This window comes from Diabrotica undecimpunctata, chromosome 8, assembly GCF_040954645.1.
Source record: "Diabrotica undecimpunctata isolate CICGRU chromosome 8, icDiaUnde3, whole genome shotgun sequence".
NCBI classification, from domain to species: domain Eukaryota; kingdom Metazoa; phylum Arthropoda; class Insecta; order Coleoptera; family Chrysomelidae; genus Diabrotica; species Diabrotica undecimpunctata.
The window spans coordinates 28,952,309-28,971,903 of record NC_092810.1 but is presented as its reverse complement, the minus strand read 5'-3'; the positions used below and the strand labels follow the sequence as shown (position 1 = coordinate 28,971,903).

The 19,595-nt window shown below is 34.2% G+C and overlaps 1 non-coding gene across 1 annotated transcript; it reads left to right on the top strand.

The window, feature by feature from the left end:
- The first annotated feature begins 4,369 nt into the window (after positions 1-4,369).
- Positions 4,370-4,476, top strand: LOC140449266 (U6 spliceosomal RNA). The gene has a single exon (XR_011951773.1). It is a non-coding gene; the product is annotated as a U6 spliceosomal RNA (small nuclear RNA).
- The last annotated feature ends 15,119 nt before the right edge of the window (positions 4,477-19,595 follow it).

Genomic DNA, 19,595 nt, shown 5'->3' with positions numbered 1-19,595 from the left:
TCCATCGCTCTTCTAATTCCTTCATTCTATGATCGTCGAGGTCTACCTCTTTTTCTTCTTCCAAGGGGCTTCCATTTGTGAAGTTTTTGGGGCCAACTTTCACAGGCATTCTCAATAGATATCCAAACCATTTTGAATCTCTTCTTTCCATTCTGTCAATGACCGTTTCTGTAGCATTCATGTTATTTCTTATAGATTCGTTGGTCTTCCTTTCCTGCCTTGATATTCTATCACTTCTTGTCAAATAATCCATTTTAACCGCCAACAATCTTCTCTTCAGGTCTGTATTAATTGTCCATACTTCAGTGCCATAACAAAGAACTGATTCAACCATAAGGAGTTCAGACATTCTACAATTTTAGGATGATTAATTCGGTATTTAATTTCGGTTTCTTCGGAGCCGTTCTTAGCAATGAATGCACCTAAATATATAAATTTTTACACTTGTTTGATTTCCACGTCCTCGTCTATCAACACTTCAAACCTTTCATCTGATTGATAACTAAATATTCTATTTTTTTTTCATGCTGACTTGTAACCCCCATTTTAAATATTCTCTAAATCTAAACGCTTTATCATAAATTCTAGATTAGAAAAATCTTGAGCTAGGACGACTTGGTCATTCGCAAAGTTCAGGGAGAACAGTACGTCATTTCTGGGATACCCACTCCCTGGCTGTGGTTTTTCCAATTTTGGAGGGCTGCCTTAATATATAAAAAAGTAGTTTTATCCCTGTATACTTCTGTGATTATTCCTAAAAGGTATGGACTAATGTCGAGTTGTTGTAGAGCTTGCCACAATTTAAGTATTGGAACTCTGTCATACGCCTTTTCTAAGTCGATGAAGGCTAGATGTACTTCGGTACCAACCGCTATTCCTTTTTCTATCAATTGTTGGAGTATAAACAAGTTATCGCAAGATCAAAGATCAAAAATTCCAAACGTCAATAAACTTATTTTAACCTTCACTTGCGGCTTATTCCCATTAAAATAGTAATTAGATCTTATCTCTGTCGTTGGCTCGGTTGGTGTTTCTCTTCTTCTTTCTTTTTAATGACTGCTCGGATATAATTGTGAATACTATTCCATCCCTCCGTACTTCCCGTCATTTTCACGAGCATCTGTCTTACAGTCACAGGGTTCATACCTACTTCTTTATACATTCTGTTTCTCTTCACTGTACATCTATTACACTCCAGCATTGTGTGGGTAACAATGTCGGAATATTCGCAGTATAGGCATTTATCTGTATCTGTCTTTTTGAACCTATGAAGATACGCCCTAAAACAGACAATCTACCCAGTCCCTTAGGCGCGGGATCAGCATCTTGGTCCTCTGGGCAACATCTTCCTTGTTGTTCCACTCTTCTTGTCATCTTTCCATTGATCTTTCCCTTTCTTCCTTTTTTTTATAGCTGTTGTCAAATGCTCTCTTCTCTCATAGAGATGTCTCTTTTCTACTGCTAACACATGCAGAGGAACACAACCCGTGATAGTCCACAAGGCCGCCGCAGATACAGTCCTCTAGGCGCATGCTACTCGCAACAGGCTCGTTCTGTCTACTTTTTCATAAGCCTTATATTAGATATCTGTATGTAAATATAATGAAAAATATTATTAAATATTGTGTATTTATACAATAATTATTGTGTTCTACATATTTAAAGTGATAATTTATTTATTCAATTAGCGTTTTGGATTTTTAGTATTGCGTGTGAAAGACAAGTTACATTTTCCTACTATTCGTTATATATTTTTTACTTTATATTCCCTGGGAGAGGGTAGTTTTAACCCCCAAACCCCCCCTGGGTGCGCCACAGTTTTTGATAACGTTGATAAATCCAGGTAATCCTAGTAGTTGGCAACAATGGCAGGCGACATGGAAAACTGAAATTATATTGTAAAACTTTTTTATGACAATGTCTTATTTGATACTTTTTGTTATAAAAATATATTTGCCCTCTTTTTATTACTGATTAATTATAACATGTATTTTAACATAATCAACAGAGTTTTAAACTTTAAAAATGTTCTCCTGAACAAAACCAAAAATGCGACTTATCAAGTTATTTTCCTGTGGTCTTCATATGTTTGACCAAACTGCCCCTCGCCCTTGAATGGTAAGTTTATCTTACTTGTGTCATAGAATAACCGAACACACATAGAAGCGACACAACGGTCCAAAAGCGTGTACCATTTTTGTATACGCATGCCCGATTCTGGTTGTTTAACTGTCAAAAACACGTGCTTATTCTTTAATTCTGATTGTTTTCGATAGTCCGTAGGCGTCTATGGTAAATACTCGACACCACAAGTGCATTTGACCATTTATATAATTTATTTATAGTTAAAATGTTATAGTTATAGTTTATAGTTATAGTTAAATATATAAGTTTATAGTTATAGTTTATAGTTAAAAGTTTAATTTATATTTAAAATGTCTGGATATATTTGTGCGATTCGCGGATGTTCATCTGTGACAGGAAAAGGAATAAGTTTATTTCGATTTCCTAAGAATAATAACAGGTAATTACTATTGCTTTGTAATTATTATTAGTTATTACATAATAGTATTGGTTTGACTTTCGAACAGTAAGCCGACGCCGACGTGTCTGTCCGAGCTATAAAAAATAAACTTTGGTCTGCCAAGGGATAGTTCAAAATGAAAACATTAAATTTGGTGTCAGTGCTATTTCTTTTATTAAAAGACGCAAGTCTCCGAAGGCTCAGGTCAAAAAATCAACAGATGGTGGCCGGGTGTCAGCGCGCTCGAAGACAACAATACGAATATAGTATTTTAAGAAAATAAAAATATATAGAGGGTTTTATACACGAGAATATTTGATTTAAAAGCGTAGGCGCAAAATTTCGGGCAAATGTTTTTTAAATGTATTCATTTTTTTCGAATCCTAAAAAAACTACTAAGTATTTTTGAAAAATTTAAACGCAGACTGAAAGACCACATTATTACTGAGGGCCAAAAGTCCCCGAAAACTTCTATAATGTTTATGTTAATAAGTTACAGAATTGAAAAAAAAGAGAAAATTTAGTGTGATTTTTAATTTCAAATATCTTATTCAAAAAAACTTTTTGTTTATTCTAAGGGACTTTCGGCCCTCGGTAATAATGTAATCTTTCATTCTGTGTTTAAATTTTTCAAAAATATTTGTTAGTTTTCTCAGGATTCCAAAAAAATGTTAAAAAGCATTGGCCCGAAATTTTGTGCCTACGCTCTTAAACGAAACAAAGAAAATACTAAAATGCCCAAACTAAAAATTGTTGGAAACATAATTAGACCGATAATTGGGAAAATCTTAAAATTACAACAGAACAAGACTTCAAAATTGCAAAAACATGGTTGCAAATAAACAAACTTACATTAAATTATGAAAAAACTAAATAGGTACTCATCTACTTTTTGCTATATACAAAAGTTGTCTGCCAATTTTTAATTCGTTAAATATAAATAAAAAAGATCAAATATATGGATCGATGTATATAAAATATTTAGGAATTTTAAATGGGAATTACAAATAAAAAATATTAAAACTTTATTTGTTGCATACCTCAATATTTAGTGACATTTTTGTGTTCGGTTGTTCTCTGCTTGTGTAGTCATCTGTAGCGATAATAATTGGTAAAATATTGATTTATATGTGACCCCTTAAAAATATCTCATGGGCTTATAGTCTACAATACCTACCTGTTTTTGTTGAATACCGTATTAAAATTACCTGACTAACTTCTATATTTAATTACTTTATTTTTGTTTAGTGGTACTAGGTATCATATCGTCCTGAATTTTTGTAAATTACACATTATTGATAAGATTATATTCTTACCGTCCATAAGGCTGTCCGCCTGTTCAGCCGTTTTGCGAATATTTCTACCTATACCAACATTTTCTTTATAAACGAAGATAAGTTTTAGAAGCTTCGATGCGATTACGGCTCTTCAGATTGAAAGGTTTGTCTCTACTGATTGAAGCGTTACATAAGAAAATCAATAAACGTCATCTTATCTATCTCCATGGCGAATAAGAACGAATTCTTCCAAAGAATAATGTTGAAGATATTGTTGGCTAGTTCGTAAAGCACCTAATAAATAAGTATAAATGGCAAAATGGCGGTCTTTTTCCCGTGTACCAACACCTACATTCGTGGCACAAATTGTTTTCCTGCTCGAAAAATACCTATTTATTGTGCAACACCCTTTATTAGGTGTTATATACGGCGATTTACATGATTACTCTTTGTAGTACACAATTTTTATACGCTATACAGGGTGATTTTGTTATTCTGATAACTTTATTTTATTAAAATTTACATTTAAGCAAAGTGACAATAAAAGTGAATTTAAAAATATTCCTTTGTACTCGCTTCGGCGGTACATATATTAAAATTGGAACAATACAGAGAAGATTAGCATGGCCCCTGCGCAAGGATGACACGCAAAATTGTCAAGCGTTACTTAAATCCTTTACTAGATCCTCTAATCTCCTTGGTAGTCTTTGGTATGAGATAGTCTATGATGGCTTTAATTTTGCTTGAATTTGGTTTTATTCCTTCGGGAGTTACGACGTGACCCAAAAATTCAACTTATTTTTTTTTTTAATTCGTATTTATCTATCTGTATCTTGAACCTAGTTACTCGTAGTCTTTCAAAGATTTTCTTAAGATTGACCATGTGTTTCTGAAGTGAGGTTGAGTATACGATGATGTCATCCATGTATACTAAGCGGATTTCTCCTATGAGGCCTTTAAGCACATTGTCCATTATTCTCTGGAATGTAGAGGATGCATTCTTCAAACCAAAAGGCATTCTAAGGTATTCATAATGGCCATTTGCCACGTTAAATGCTGTTTTCTGTATATCTTCCTCTGCCATTTCTATTTGGTGAAATCCACTGGCTAGATCAAGGGTGGAAAAGTATTGACAGCGTCCGAGTTATCAAGGATGTCCTTGATATTTGGGATTGGATACCTATCGTCTATAGTCTTTTCATTTATCTTTCTGTAATCGACTACGATTCTCTATTTAATTTTTCCAGAGGCGTCTGGTTTTTTTGGTACGACCCAAATTGGAGATGACCAGGGTGACTGACTTGGTCTGATGAAGCCGTGGTCTAGCATTGATGTTATCTGTTTTTGAACCTCTTCTCGATGTACGTCTGGATATCGATATGATTTTGTGAAAACTGGGACTTCATCCGTTGTTCGTATGTGGTGTTTAATTTAATTTGTAAATGTTAAAGTATCTGCAAATTTTCTGCATAAACGTCTAATGTGCATCTCTCCTTCTGGATTTAGATGATCTGTTCTAATGACAGAATCGTTATCTATTGTTGTTTCTGTTTCCATAGAAATGATGTCCGAAGTGTACAGGTGATATTAATGAAAATCTATTGGATTGCTTCTAACAGGATCGGTGAGAGCTACTTGAATAGCTTCGTCAGTGTTGTTGATCATTTCGGTCCAGGCTAGATGATTGCAGGCTTCACTGAGAGTTTCTCTTAGAATGGTCCCTTGTATTTCTTGTTTTGGTATAAGTATGGTGCCTTTTGTTTGTTTTACTGGAAGTCGTACTTGTGTGATTGTTCTGGGTTTCAATTGAATTGTATAAAACTGTGTTTTGTTGGGTTCATAATAAAAGATAGTTGACTGACTACAAACGGTTTATGTTTGATAACATTTTTATAAAATTTGGATGCAATTTCGAGGTTAAGAAATGATTTGGTTGCCCCTTAATCCAGAAGAAGTTTAAGGGGAGGTTTTTTAATTTCGATATATGGAAGTTGGTTTTTGTCTGAATTGGAGTTGAGTTCGATTACGTTTCTTCGTTTTCCTTCTGGAGTTTTGAAAAATTTACATCTTCTTCTTCTTCGTATTTTACATTTTGGTAATCTTCTATGTTGTAGTCATCTGAATATGCGTCCTGATTTGGATAGTAATATGTCTGTACTCCATAGTAGGCATCGGTACAGTTTTCATCTTGTTGTTCAATATTGAACAGATGTTCTACGGTGAACTTTGGGGTGTGTGGTTGCTGTGGCTGTGGGCTAAAGTTTCTGAAGCTTAAACCTCTGTTATGTCCCGTTTGGCATGTACTTACAGACATCGGTATTGGTTTGTACTGTTGCGGTGGTCTGCTTGTCCAGAGGTTAGATCTTGGAGGTTGTGTGTTTGCCAAGAATTGTTGCCTTGGTAATCACGGAATCGAGCGGGTTGTATTAGCCATCTTGGGCTAAATGTTGGTCAGGACGGTGCTGTATTACTTTCGAAAAATGGTTGATGTAACCTGGGCATGAATTGTTACCATTGTGGTAATGTTATGAACTGCGGCTGTCTCGGGGATTGTATGTGGGTAGAATTCTTATTTGGCAATGAAAAATTTCTTGTTTTCTGCAAATATCTAATATTGTTTTCTTCCTGGATGAATTGAAGAGCAAAAGCAAGATTGGTAGGCCTCATTGATCTTATGGTTGATCCCATTGGTTCTCGTAATCCTGCTAAGAATGTAGTTAGGGCCTGTTGTTAAAAGAATTTCTTTTTGCTCCTCTTTACATCTGCATTGTCTGTATGTAGTTCGATATGATTCGAAATTGTGTTCAAAAGTGACCTAACTTTCTCGTGAAATTTTTGAGGAGTTTCATTGGGTCCTTGCTTCAAGTTTACCATGTCTCTTGTAAGTGAATTTTCATTACGTTGTTCGTAATGAAAATTTTGAATTAGTGTGGTCCTTAGTAGGCCAATCCTTACATCCATATACGGAAATGACTTCTCGAGCTTTAACTTTATTCATTACACCTCGAGTTATCATGTGACTTTGAAAGCTGTCGGGATTATTATGATCCCAGAAATGATTAAGAAGCATTTTAGTAACTTCAATGAAGTTGTGAAGTTCATTAGGGTTACCATCGTAATCAGGGCCCTGATTCTATTTCATTTCGATGTCGAAATTTAAAAGCGACTACGCCATAACAGTCGCAATCGCTAGCGATTCTCATTCATTTCGATTGTAGTTAAAACTGGGGATATTTACTTTATCATTTTGACACTGCTGAAAATTTGGGTTGGCCCTGTTGTTTATTGGCTGCACTACGCTTGTTGAATGTTTGTTTTGTTTACGTTACGTGAACGTCTTTTTTTTCTTGTTTGAGTTGTTAAATCATAAATATTGGCCATTCTCAATTATATTTTGAATTGAAAGAAAAGATGACAAGAAAAAAAAAGGCGATGTGGGAGATCCTTAAGTTATAACCACTAAGATTTGACTTAGTGGTTATATTCTAATATATTTTTAAATTTACTGCAGCTTAGTAATACTAACCCTAAACATTTTGGGTATCCTAGAGGCATAAACACCTTCTTCCAAATATGGTTCTAATACCCTTATTAAATAATTTGCAGCTTGTTTATTAAGCCGGAATTGCTGCCTAAATTGAGCATCACTTAGTGAAAAAGAATTTTGAGTATCCCGTAACATTCTTCTTATCCTCCGTTATGAACGTCGGATATCTAACCTCTCTAATTCCTCCAAAACTAGCAAATGTCCGTAAAACACAGCCATATTGATACTTTTTGCCTCAGTTTTCCTTGCAAGGATCAAAACACCGCCTACTTAAACTGAACCTAAGTTCACTTCTCCCAGTCCAGTCAGTCATGTCAGATTAATTTCGACTCGAAATGAAATTTCAACCACTTTCTTGTGGTTGGAATTAATTTCGATAAGTCGAAAACTAGTGACGTCGTTTGGTTAGTTCAGCTGAAATCCACAAGGTTCGCAAAGTCGCATTTCGACGTCGCCATATTAATTTCGACATGTTTTGAGTCGAAATCTCAATTAGAATCAGGACCCAGGTACGATGGAAAGGTCTTTATTGACATCGAAAACGAGAGCGGGAGCGGGTGCCACGGCCATAGTATTTAATTGACTAGCGGGAGTAATAATTATAAATGGTATGTACATCTAAGCTATTTAAAGTATAACTTAAAGAACTTGAAACTAAATTGAGAAGCTGAGTTATTTTACGAAATAGAAGCAGCACCAGGTTCGATAATCGATTCACTAATAGTTGAAAGAGAATTACTAATTCTAAGAGATGAAGTTTGTGAAACAATTAAATTATAAATAGAAAAAAGATTAAATTTGCTTACAGATAAATCATGATACTTGGGTGCATTTCTTTTTAAAGGAACTGGTTTCTTTTCTTCTTTTGGCTTTCTTTTCTTTTTTTGGCTTTCTTTTTATCGTCTTTTGTCATATAAATTGATTTCTACACTTCAACACTGGCTTTTCGTAGACTTCTGGGGTTGAACAGTTGTAGTTTTAACCTGGAAGTTGGTTGGTTCGTACGTACGTACATACATAGGACAGACAAACCGACGAATTCGTAACCGTATTTACGAACATTCTATATATGTCAAACATTCCTATACTGCCCAACATCATAGTCCCTAGCCGTGTATATATATATATATATATATATATATATATATATATATATATATATATATATATATATATATATATATAGGTTTTTGTTTTGAGATAATTGAGTAAGATATGACGAGCATCTTGAAATCGCCCTATAGAAACAGACGTTAGCACCGAAAGGCATTCGTTTAGAGGATTTAATATGTGCAAAAGGGTTTTTGACGACAGTGAGTTATGATTTTCAGGTCAGTAAATTATATTTATGGCTATAAAGTATACAGGTTTATGCGTTGCCGTGCATTATCCTTAATCACCATAATAACGTTTACTTAAGTCTGTTTGTCTAATAGCAACAAAATGGGTAATTGTGTTACACGCGATTCAAATATTCTATTTATGCCTATAAGATACTTTTTCAGATTTATGTCGGCTCTTTGATATATTAAGAGGAATGTAAACAATCTTTCTCACGCAATCCATTTACAGATTATAATATTAAACAGTTTGTTTGAAAAAACTGTTAGAACCAACCCAGATTTATGCTAGGTAAATGATTGGTTCGACTTTTTGCTTACATTCAACGTATCGTTCGCTAAGAACAGAATTCGTTAAACGATTTTAATAGTCAGTCTATAAAGTGTACAAAATATAGTACAATTATAATTTTACTATATACAGGTTCTATCAACAATGTTGGCCAACGGCTACAAAAGATAGAGAGTTCCGGTGTCCAAGGTTAACATTATAAACGAATTTCCGGTAAATATGACAATAGTTGTTGTAAATTCGTAAAGATACGTATTTTGAAAACTTAATTAATGATACACCAAGCTGACCTAAGTTTTCTGCTTTCCGCTGTCTAATCGAACCTTGCAACTGTGTCCTATTTTTACCCGAATTCAGTGTGTGAATTGGAAAATGTCATAGACGAAGTGGGATAAACTGAAGAAGAACTGACTAATAACCAAGAATAATCAGAAATATCACACACAACACCGCAAGAAATCAAGGAAACTTTGTAAACAATCAACAAGTAAGGCACCAGGACCGGACGAAATAACAAACTTTATCCTGAAATACATCCCAACAAAAGCAATAGGATACCGAACCCTTCTTCTTCTTCTTCTTTTTACGGTGCATATCCGCTCCGGATGTTGGCGATTAGCATAGCAATCCTAACTTTACTTGCAGCAATTCGGAATAGTCCGGTTATAGATGTATTAAACCACTTCCTTAGATTTTGAAGCCAAGATATTTTTCTTCTCCCTGGGCCCCTCTTTCCAAATACCTTGCCCTGAAGAATAAGTTGCAATAAGCCATATCTGTGTTCATTTCTCATAACATGGCCTAGATATTCTAATTTGCGCTCTTTAATTGTGTTAGTGATCTCGCATACCTAAATGGTAAATCGTGACTTCTGAAAAGAGACTTCATCTTTACGAATGCTGATCTGGCTTTCCCTATGCGTTGAATTATTTCAGTAGAGTGGTCTCATTGACTGTTTATCTTAGTACCAAGATATGTGTAGCTATTAATCCTGTCAATTGGCTGTTGGTTTACCAAAAGATGTGTATTTAATATTTCGCGCTTACCTACTACCACGTACTTTGTTTTGTTCGTATTGACATTCAGCCCATATTCTTGATTTATACCTGATATGCGCGACATTATTAATCGTAAACTATCAAGGCTATCTGCAAAAACTACTGCGTCGTCAGCATATCTAATGTTGTTTAGACGCACTCCGTTAACTAAGACGCCTTCCTGTAGTTGTCCCAGTGCTAGCTCGAAGATACGATCCGAGTACATGTTAAATAGCACTGGAGACAGAATGCATCCTTGTCTCACTCCTATATTTATGGACATTGTCTCTGTCAACTGGTCGTCCACTTTAATGTTGACAGTTTGGTTGTAATATACATTATATATAATTCGCAAGTCTCTATCATGCAAGCCCGCTTCTTTCAAGATGGATATAAGCTTGTCATGTTTTACTCTATCAAATGCTTTTTTGGAGTTGATAAAACAAATATATACATCACAGTTGATATCTTTGCACCTCTGGATAAGTAGTTATATAGCGAATTGAGCTTCTTGGGTGCCTAAGGTATCGCGGAATCCAAATTGTGCCCATGACACTTGTTCTTCACATTTTTTATACATTCTGTTATGTATCATTTTTAAAAACGTTATAAGTAAGTGGCTCATTAGGCTAATTATTCTGTAGTCTTCGCATGTTTTTGCATTTAATTTTTTTGGTATAGTTACGAAGGTCGACTTTAACCAGCTTTGGGGAATATTTCCAGTTATCTTTTTAAAGAATCTTTTAAAATCTTTTAAAGAACCAAAAAGAAAAGATTTTTTCCAATTTCCATGTTATTGCGTGAGGAGCAGATGTAAATATAACCTTGTTATATATGACATCTAGATATCGACAGAAATCAGAAACATTGTTATCAAAAAAAGAAGAAAAATTCTTCTTTTCTACTTTAAACATGAAGATACGGTTTTTGTTGGGTTTTAGATGTTTTTGTGTTGTATTTGTAAAAATACCCTTTTGTGTTGTAATGTTTTTATTGAAAATTTTAAATGTATTTTTTAATATTTTTAACATATTTATGACAGTGTTCTTCACCACTAGGACCAACTGAACATTTTCAATGTAGGTTTTTAAATGTTAACTTCCACCATTTGTACTAAATAAGTTTTCCATTTAGGTGCTGATGAAGGTGACAGCCTGTCACCTTCACATTTAGAATAAAGTTCTACACCAAACTGGCTTATACGGCTTATATGTCCTGTTTGGCATTTCATGTCTTCAATGGCAATCTGCCTTTTATCTTCAAATGGTGCTTCCACATATTTCTTTCAAGTGTCTAGTCTCTCTTCCACACTTAGTAGTGGATTACCTTGGATGTCTGCCAAACATCCAACTCTTCTAGACTTGTATAAGCCTGCAGCTTCTTCAACTTTCTTGTGCATATTGAATGAATCGTGTTTCTGTTGTAATAGCTGTATTTCCGCACATTGTTCCCTCAGCTGTGTGTCCTTAGCCATTCTGATTGCTTTTTTGATCTCTTTGTCCATTCTTTTGTATAATTTCTTTTCCAGTCGAATCTTCTTTAGCCTGACCATCATTTTGCATATCAGTGGGTTATGGTCTGACTTGATATCGGCTTCTGAGTATGTCTTGACTGATGTTATGCTATTACGGAATCTTTTATTAATCATAATGTAATCTATTTGATTTCTGACTATGTGGCCTGAAGTATCTTGAGTTGATTTCCACGTTTATAATCTTCTGTATGAGAGTTTGAAGTAAGTGTTCGTAATTACCAACTCTTCTTCGGATACAAATTCACCCAATCGGTCCCCTCGCTCATTTGTTTCTACAAGCCCAAACTCTCCTATGAATTCTCCTACCATTGTTATATTGTTTCCTACCAATCTTAGCATATAAATCACCCATATTTAAGGTTAGATTATTTTTGGGAAAGTGTTTCAATATGTTAAATAATTCATTATACAATGCTTCACTTCTGTCGTCTGGTTTGTGAGCTGTAGGAGCATATACCTGGATAATGTTAGTTGTTATTGGGTAGGTATCAAGTTGAAGGAGGAGCATTCTTTCCGATATGGGTACAGAGTTTTTAAGATGTCTGGCAGTTTCTTGATTTAAGATTATACCTACTCCATTTTTGTGTCTTCCGTTGGGGTTACCTAAATAATATATGTGATGATTGTTAATTTCACATTTCTCAGAGTTCGTCCATCTCATTTCGCTTATTCCCATGATGTCTATTGATAGTCTATACATCTCCTTGATTGCATTATGAGTTTTACCGGCCTCGTATAATGTTTTACCATTTCATGTGCAGATCGTGAGCATTTTCTTTGCAGTAGATTGGCAAAGATTTCGTCTGTTGGCGACCGAGAAGGCCTTGCCGTCTGGTGATTGTCCTTCTCTGCCGGATCTTGGTATCCGAATCCCATAATCAGCATTATTTTTTCTTTGACGAGTTATCCTGTTGCTGATTATACTAGGGGTACTCTTTGAGTATTTAATGTAGTGGTTCCCCGTTACCTTCTGCATCTTTATGCTGTTGACCATTGTTAATAGGTTCCTCCGCCTTCAAGGCCGATTTACCAATCTTAGGACAAAAAGGTGCCCTTCCACTTATCAGCTCATCCGCCCGGAGCCGTTTTCCAGTAAGTGGAGGGATTGCTTATACCGGCAATTACTCGGTAAATTTTTTACCATATCTGGCGACTCTCACTTAATCTAGCCTGCAGACCAATGCAGTTGCCAAGGGTGTGGCATGTGGAGCCATGAGACTTAAGTGTATTATGAAGACCAGTTATCAAAAACTATCTCCCGTATATGACGCTCGATGTGGTCGTTCCGATAAAAGGTGCTACCTCTATATCACAACTCATACACCCCTTCTAACGATAGAAAATAGCCGATGTGTTAATGATTCCGAAACCAGGAAAGGACGGCATTATTCCACAAAATTATAGACCATATACCCTGTTATTAGCTGTACGTCAGCAACATCTCGAGTTATTACAAGGCATAGGGAGCGAGAGAAGATTTTTTAAAATTTATAATGGACCGTGGAAGTGATGACGTAGATTTTATTGACATCTGTCAGTTTCACTTTCCAAACAAACCTTGTTTAGTGTGGATAATTTGTATTTTTCCTTATTTTTTCATTTTTTTACAGAATCTTTCCGCTTTTTGCAATATCTAAGTATTCTAATAGTTACTACAACAATTTTACAAGGTTGTGTAAATAATAAAGCATGTCGTTTTATAAAAATAACAATAAAATGCATGTATCAATAAAGTAAGGTTAGAATATCTTTAATTTAAACTTTTAAACTATATTTCATAGAAATAGAACACTGAATTATGATGGTATTATCGTAAAAAACACTATACTTAAAAGAAAAAGCAGCAGAGGAAGCAAAATGTTAACTTTATAGAAATTAAAAAGTCTTGAGATTGGGCATTTCAACTTTTGTTTGGAAAGTAATTGACAGTTGTGACGTCACACTTCCACTGTCTATTTTTCGGTTGTAACGTTCCCGAACGCACCAATACAAATCGCTTTAAAAAAAATTAATTTCAATAGATGCCTCCGACAATTTGATTACTCACTCTAGCAAACAAATACGTAAATAATCTACCGTTAAATCTCCACGTTTATGGAGACTCTCAAATATCATGATTATTATACCGGATGTGGATTTTACGACCTCTTAAAATGGATATGGCATTCTACAAAAACGCTGAAAACTAAAATTCTAATAGATAATAAAGTTTGTTATAGAAATAAAAGTAACATGGGTTATTTAAAAAGGATGAAAAAGCGTGGTATGTCGTCTTTTTGCTGAAATATAACTCCCATAAAACAAAGAGAAAAGATATTTAGAAGAGCCGCTAACCTAATATTTCGTTTGAAAGTAAGTGGCATATAAACGTTTGGAATTCAATTACGGTTACGACGATAGAAAATGAATAAACCAGATGTGTTGTAATTTAAACTCTTCATTAATGATGTCCGATACGTAAACTTTCGAAAATAAACACTATACCTATTGTTTTATTACTTTGGAAACTGGAAACGCAAAAAAAAACTATTGGTATATCAAAAATTAACCTTTTGAATTACTCTTTTCGATGCCATTTCGATGTTCTCGTCTGACTTCCTTTTCTATTTCTATTTCTTCTTCAGTACATTTTACGCTGTATTTTATGCCTGTATTCCTGGTTCACTGCCTATAGTAGAGGAAAGTCGGGTAAAATGGTCACCCTGGATAAAATGGTCTAATAATTTTCATAAAACCGCCGTTTAGCTTTCTTTGTTATATTCAGTACTACTAGCGCTATCTATATACTGTTCGTTGCAAGATATTTCGAATTTAATCTTCTAGGTATAGTTGTATACAAGGCAGTAGCGGATCCAAGGGAGGGGGGTCACAGGGGTCATGACCACCCCCAAAACAAAATTAAATATCAATCAAATAATTCTAAAAAAAAAATAACTAAAACCCATAAACCTTGTAAGCAGGAAGTCAAGAGTTGAAATGATTCAAACTCATTTATTCTAGGGGTAAGTGTAGAATTATACGGAAGCCTTTTTAAATTGCTCTTTAAAAAAATCAACAATTCTAAATACAGTAATACCTAGACTAAGCGTGCGTTCATAACGAGGCGCCGTCCCCCGCTCGGGCCATGGGATGGTATCATTTAATCGATTTTCGGTAAAATAAATGCATTACTTTAAATGCGAGCGTTCGCCGTCAGTGCTACGCTCTAGGCGAGGAGACGGTGCGATGGTCTCCGTTATGAACGCACCGACTTCCACGAATTCAGAGTTACGCGATTTTCAAATTTTGTCAATTCGTCATTTGAGTGCCAGAGGCTCGTATAATTTCTCGTCAAACCTGTCGTCAAAACCAATCTGCTAACTCTTGCGAAGAATATTTCCAAAGATTCATTTATTTACCCCTTTTAGACTATATCTTAACTAATTTAGAAGAACGACTTTCACCGAAAGTTATGAATCTATTTAATCTTCAAGTCGTTTTACCTAAAACTGATAACACACCAGAAGATAAAGTTGCATTAAAAAAAATTGTTAACACCAGAATATTATTGAACCAACTACTTACTGCATATTCCACAGTAGAACAAGAGTTTTCACTGTGGATTCAAAAGTGTAAAAGAGTCGTGCAAAATAATGGAAAACTTCCAGATTGTTTTTAGAAGTATTAGAAAACTGCGATATTCATATGTATCCAAATATCAGAATATTTCTGCAAATATTAATTACACTGCCAGTCAGTGCAGCAACAATAGAGTTGCTAGACTAGAGATAACTGGTTTAGCACGCATCAATGTGCATCCTGAAATTTCTCTAGATGTTGATGCAATCATAGAGCGATTTGCTAAATCGGATAGGCGAAAAGAATACATTTTTATAAAATTATATAATATTTACTTATCTTATTCTTTTAGTATTTTTATTCACTGTACTTTTACTGAATTCACTGAATTCACTGAACACTCGTTGCCGGCTGTTGCTGAAAATTCGTGAGAAAAATTTCAAATACCGAGTAAAAAAATATTTTACTCACTTATAGCCTAATATGCCTAACTATAGAAATAACGATTCCTTAATTATATTATGTTTTTTGTTGAATACTACTACTACTTGTCGGTTTATAACGTTCTCCGCCGTTTTCCGACTTCCAATCGACACTTAGTCCGGTTGTTCCATAGGTCTTCTTCTATGGAACTCTCTCTCAGTTCTTTATTGATTGTCTACCTTGCCAAGTTTTGCTCGGTCTACCTCATTTTCTCTTTCCTTCTGGTTGCCATTTTAATATTTCCTTTGGTATTCGTTGTTCACCCATTCTTTGTATGTGTCCGAACCAGATCAGTTGTTTTGTTGTTAGGTCATCTGTGATTGTTTGTTTGATTCCCATAATTTCTCTAATGCATTCGCTGGTAATCCTTTCTCTTCTAGATCTTCCTGCAGCTCTTCTCCAAAAATCCTTTTCCGTCGCTTTCAGTTGAATTTCATTTTTTGTTGAATAAATTAATTTAAGTAAAATGCTGTTTACACTTATTCTTAAGGTTTCTTCATCATTGCGGAAGGGTGGCTATAACTACAGCAAATTGCTCTCTATCTTGAGCTGTTCTTAGTGTCGAATGTGTGTCCATGCCTATCCAGTCTCTTACATTCTTCGGCCAGGAGCATTTTTTTGTTCTTGGACCTCTTCTTTCTATTTTCCCTTCCATTATGAGTCGTAGAAAGTTATATTTTTCTTCTCTGTAAATATGTCCTATATAACTCGTTTTTCTGTTGTTTACAATATTTAGGAGTTCACTTTCAGTCCTCATTCTTCTCAGCACCTCGTTATTGGCCACGTGCTCTGTACACGAAATCTTCAGCATTCTTCCAAAAACACACATTTCAAAGGCTTCTATACGCCTCATACTTGTAATTCCGAGAGTCCATGTTTCCAATTCGTGTAGCAATAAGGAATAAATTAATGTTTTTACAAATTGATATCGGATATCCAACGATAAGTTAGAGTTTATTAGGAATGTTAAATACATTCATTAATGTTTACACTTACATTGAGTTATTGCATTTAAATTACTTAACTTTGGTTTATACTTATTTATCCTTGGTTTGTTCTTGATTTTGTAGCTATAGGATAGGTGGGTTTAAATTCATTGTCTTTAAAATACCTAGTTTAAATTGACAGTCCTTGATTTTTAGAAGGAATAGTTCGTGTCTACATCCTGTATTATAGGATGTGAAAAAAGCTACATTGGCCATACATCGCAGTGGCTAAAACAACGTATCACACAGCATAAAAGTGATTGCCGCTTAGGAAAAAATTCTTGCGCAGTTGTCGAGCACTACAAAAACACCGGTCATCTCTTAGACTACAACAATGCTCGTATTTTGGCACAGAGTGAAAATTACAAAAGTAGGTTATTTTTGGAGATGTACCACATTAACAAAAATAAACAAACTTTAAATTATAAAACAGACACGGGGCAATTAAGCAACATATTGCAATATATTAAACACAATTTAAAACTACACTCACCTTAATGATTAATCATACTAACTAGCCTTAATGATTAATTAAAGAAATACTATTCCTCTAATGTTTTCTTACATTGTCATTTTTTGCATTTTGAAATAATTTTTACTTGTTCCATCTTATTTATTGTTAACGAACGTGCTCAAAGATATTTTAAATTTTAACATGCATTTTATTAAATGTACAGTTTCATCAACAATAATGTTATTTTAATATTCAATTTTATTTATGTGTATAATCTTTTAATTTCTGTAAGTATTGTAAATCTAAGTGTACGTCAGTGTTTTTGAAATGTTTGTTTTTTACAGTTACTCCCGATGAAGCTATTAAATAAATGGCGAAATATTGAGCTTTAGAAAAGATTTTTTAATATAGACCACATACCCGATATTTCCAACATATTTATATATATATATATATATATATATATATATATATATATATATATATATATATATATATATATATATGTATATATATATATATATATATATATATATATATATATATATATATATATATATGTAATTGTCGTACCCTTGTTGTATCTTACATTTTTCGAATAAGTTATACTACAATGTTAGATTCAAACTAGTAGTTTATCTCTTAAATAAAAAGTGATATATCGATCACTTAGAATCCGGAATGTATTCTGAGAATCCTTGTATGGTTTTTTACAGTTTCTGCTGTATTGAAGACTTCTTCCCAGCGACAATAAATTCCATCTTATCACATACAAATCAATAGGTAATCCGAAAAAAATGTGTCGTACTACACAAACAACTATCAGAAACGTTATCACTTGTTATTGTTCTCAATAATCTGATTTACACTGAAATAGTAGTTCTCTCACAATAAACAAATAAATTCGCCTTTCCTACCATTAAAATCGTTCTGTGGTGCATAAACAAATTTATTTGTTGTTTCTGTAGTTATATACAAAGTGTCTGCATTAATTTCGCCGTACCACAGCGGTATCCTCCGAGATAGCGTTAGATTCCGATTATTTAAATACAGATAATCGTTTGTATTAAAATTACCAATTGTTGTTTATAGTCCCGCGATGCTAATAACATAGACAGTCTTTATAGTCCGGACGCTTTTACACCATGGGAAGACTGAACTTGTTCACTGTTAAAAAACCTAAGACAGCTTTCAGAAAATATCAAATGAAACTTGTAGCGGTTGCAACATTTATTCTGAACAGTTTTGTTATGTTTGTGTACAAATTTCTGGGAATGTCATAAGCTACACCATTTTTAAAAAATGTGATAAGAACCTGTGTTTCATGGAAGACAATTAGTGTGCGCTTTGTTAGCTGTAGTTTATCATTTCTACATTAAGAAGAATGGATGAAAAAAGTATGTGTACAGATTATATCCTTTTGTCTATTGTACACCATTGACGATGAAGAAATAGTACGCAATCGATTGTAATGTGAAAAAAAAAACAATTTATTAGTGGACAATTCGATGTAAATATTAGGATCGCATTGTTTTCTAATGCCCCTTTGTCCGATTCTTCTCGATCGACGATGGTAAATAAATGGTTGAAGTGTGGAGTAAAAATTATAGTTTTATTGAGAGCTACTGATAATTACACTCTAGTTGTTGGTTAGGTAACTTTCTATAATAGACTGTCGTCAAATGAGCTCAAATCCCCAATTTATAATTTCACAAATAATGTATACCTAAGCACAAAGGTTAATGCTTCTATCATACTAAGAAATTTTGAACTATGAGCTTACAATACAATTCAATCTAGGCCGTTATTGCAACATTTATTATACTAGTCGTTATAGCGACTAGTCCCGTGGTTAAATGAGGAATAAATCCTTTACTGGATGTGAGTAATGATATGTTTCGGATCTGAGCAACGCATTTTGGTGACAGCTTTATAAAACACGTTTGATTAATTATATGTTCAGATCGAGAACCATCGCACATTATAGCTAAATTTGTAGCGTATGGTGGAATGACTAGCCAGAGGTTCGTTGTGCTCATTTTCAACCAACTGGCTTTCTTTATCGTGTACTCTATTATATTGCAGGTGCTGTTTGTTATGTGTATCATATAATTCATTAAGGATACAGTTTGGCTGGGTATCCATATTAATGATTCCCATTGGTGAACATGCCAACTCTCCTTTATTTCATTCTATACACCTTCCTTTATCTTCATATGTCACTTCAAAATAGTGTAAGTTATTGTAATCTACTGCAAGTAGATTCCTTGAGACCAACAACGAGCACACAACACCACCTCTCACCGACAACGGAAGAGCTGTGACTCTCAGTAGGTTGTATCTAGTGTTGCCAATTATTAGGAAATAGCCAATAATGACGATGTCTCCTTCTTCATTTTGTACGACCGTATCTATTATTGGCTACCTTCTTATATCTACTCCTTGTGGAAGAAACCTTGTAGCATTCGAAATAATTGACTCCATTTGTCCGGGTTATATAATAGGTATGAAGTGTCCATGATTGTAATAAAGATTTAATATTTTTTCGTATGTGTTCGTATAT